Source organism: Trachypithecus francoisi, unplaced genomic scaffold, assembly GCF_009764315.1.
Source record: "Trachypithecus francoisi isolate TF-2019V2 unplaced genomic scaffold, Tfra_2.0 Lachesis_group4, whole genome shotgun sequence".
In the NCBI taxonomy this organism is placed as follows: domain Eukaryota; kingdom Metazoa; phylum Chordata; class Mammalia; order Primates; family Cercopithecidae; genus Trachypithecus; species Trachypithecus francoisi.
In genome coordinates, this window is record NW_022681469.1 from 99169767 (window position 1) to 99172932 (window position 3166).

Here is a 3166-nt window from a genome sequence, read left to right on the forward strand (position 1 = left end):
GCCACCTCGCCCGGCTAGTTTTTTGTATTTTTTAGTAGAGATGGGGTTTCACCGTGTTAGCCAGGATGGTCTCGATCTCCTGACCTCGTGATTTGCCCGTCTCGGCCTCCCAAAGTGCTGGGATTACAGGCTTGAGCCACCGCGCCCGGCCTATCTAGGTTTTCTTTGATTTCTGTCATCAACGTTATATTGTACGTAGGATACAGATACTGTACTTATTTTGTTAGATTTATGCCATTAAATATCATTTATATCATGTATACATGTATATGTATTTCATTTTAAAAACTATTACAAACGTTATTTAAATTATTCATTTCCAAATGTTTATTACTAGTGTATAGAAATATTATTGCTTTTTGTCTATTAACTTTGTAACCTTGCCAAATTAAATTATGTCTTGAAATTTGTTTTTCAATACAAATTCCTTGAGATTTTCTACACAATCACATAATCTGAGAATAGGGACTCTTTTTATATCTTTCCCCCCAATCTATATGACTTTTATTCCTTTTTCTCATGCTATTGCACTGGCTGGGAGTTCAATGTGACTTGGAATAGATGTGGTAGAAGTACACATTATTGCCTTGTTTCTAGTCTTAGAGGAAAAACATTCAGTCTTTCACTATTGAGTGATATCATGTCACTTGTATAGTCACATATAAGTAATATGTAATATATTATTACCTGTAGGTTTTTTGAAGATGCCCTTTATCAGTTTGAGAAAGTTCCCTTCTTTTCCAGTTTGCTGAGGGTTTTACCATACATATAATGTTGAATTTTGCCAAGTGCTTCTTCTGCATCAATTATTATGTTCCTATGTTTTATCTTCTTTAAACTTTTTTGTTTTTCTCAGCCAGCTGTGCTTTATTGACAATGGGCCACTCAGGCCTTGACTGGGTACTTCTGCAGCAGGTACAGCCTCTCCTTCCGTTGGTGCTTCTTGGTCTTCTGGTTCTACTTGTGCTTGTTGAACCAGCGGCACATGGCGTGTGTCTTCTTAGGCCACAGGTCCAGAGGCTTATACTTCTTGTCCTTGTAGAATTTCCTGAAGTTTTCTTTCTGAGTCTGATTAATAAACGTGAGAACACGTCCAATTTGCGAACAATTCAGGTCTTAGAGAGCTTGGAGGCCACACCGTCTGTCACCTTGGCGACACTCAGCTGGGACAGCTCCACCTTCAGGTCGTCCAACTGTTTCAGCAGCTCCTCCTTCCCGTGAAGGTCTCTAGCCTTGATCTTGGCCATTGCTGCATAGGCTGCCGCCGCAGCCTGCTCTGAGGGAAAGAGCTAGACTATTAATATGGTGGATTGCATTTTTAAAATTGTAGACTATTAAGTCAGCCTTGTATTACTGGGACAAACTGTTTGGTCATGTATTATTCTTTTTATATATTCCTGGATTTGATTTACTAACATTTTATTGAGGATTTTTTGCATCTATGTTGATTACAATACTGGTCTATAATTTTCTTACTGTCTTTGTATGATTTTGTTAGCAAAATCATAAAGCAGGTTGAGAAGTATTCCTCCTCTTCTAGTTTCTGACAAAGATTATGTAGAATTTGTATTTTTTAATTTTATTTTCTTTATTTACTTTTTAGACTTTTTAAATTTTATTTTCTTTATTTACTTTTATTTACTTTTTAGAGTCTCATGCTGTCACCCAGGCTAGAGTGCAGTGGCAAAATGGAGCCCTCCACCTCCTGGGCTAGTGATCCTCCCACCTTAGCCTCCTGAAGACCTAGGCCCACAGATGTATGCCACCGTGCCCAGGTAATTTTTAAATTTCTTGTAGGGATGAGATCTCTTGCTTTGTTGCCTAGGCTGGTCTTGAACTCCGGGGCTCAAGCGATCTTCTTGCCTCTGCCTCCCAGTGTTGGTATTACAGGCATGAGTCTCTGCAATTGGCCTTGTTTTTTTCCTTAAATGCTAGGTGGAATTTACCAGTGAATCCATACAGACCTGGAGACTTCTTCTATAAAAAGCTTTTCAACTGCTGATTCAATTTATTTAATAAATATAGGACTATTCAGAGTGTCTGTTTCATCTTAGATGAACTTCATTATTTTTGGTTTGAGGAATTATTCTATTTCATCTAAGTTGTGGAATTTATGTGTATTGAGTCATTCATTACATTCCTTTATTATCCTTTTAATGTTTGCAGCATCTGTGGTGTCCCTCTTTTATTCTTGATATTAGTAATTTGTGTTTCCTCTGTGTTTTTCTTTGTCAGTCTTGCTAGAGGCTTATCATTTTTACTGATTTTTTTTAAACAGCTTTTGAATTAATTGATTTTCTCTGTTCTGATTTAAATTTTATTGATCTGTTGTTATTTTTGTTATTTTCTCTATTCTTCTTGCATTGGGTCTATTTTACTCTTCTTTGTCTGGTGTCTTTAGGTGGAATAATTTGATTCTTTTTTGTTTTTTTTTTTTTTTTGAGACTGAGTCTTGCTCTTTTGCCCAGGTTGGAGTGCAGTGGTGCAATCTCGGCTCACTGCAACCTCCACCTCCCAGGTTCAGGCAATTCTCCTGCCTCAGCCTCTGAGGTAGCTGGGTGGTGTGTGCCACCACGCCCAGCTAGTTTTTGTATTTTTAGTAGAAATGGGGTTTTGCCCTGTTGGCCAGGCTGGTCTCAAACTCTTGACCTCAAGTGATCCACCCACCTTGGCCTCCCAAAGTGCTAGGATTACAGGCATGAGCCACCATGCCCAGCCTTTCTTCTTTTCCTAATGTAATTATTTAATGCTATACATTTTTTTTTTTTTTTTTTTTTGAGGCGGAGTCTCGCTCTGTCGCCGGGACTGGAGTGCAGTGGCCGGATCTCAGCTCACTGCAAGCTCCGCCTCCCGGGTTTACGCCATTCTCCTGCCTCAGCCTCCCGAGTAGCTGGGACTACAGGCGCCCGCCGCCTCGCCCGGCTAGTTTTTTTTGTATTTTTAGTAGAGACGGGGTTTCACCGTGTTCGCCAGGATGGTCTCGATCTCCTGACCTCGTGATCCGCCCGTCTCGGCCTCCCAAAGTGCTGGGATTACAGGCTTGAGCCACCGCGCCCGGCCAATGCTATACATTTTTTAAAGCATAGCTTTAGTTGCATCCCACACATTTTGTTTTGTTATATTTTCATTTTTGTTCATTTCAAACTGTTTTCTAATGTCCCTTGAC

At 39.8% G+C, this 3166-nt stretch overlaps 1 pseudogene; it reads right to left on the reverse strand.

Moving 5' to 3' along the window:
• Positions 1 to 885: 885 nt before the first annotated feature.
• Positions 886 to 1247, reverse strand: LOC117072708 (annotated as a pseudogene).
• Positions 1248 to 3166: the final 1919 nt, after the last annotated feature.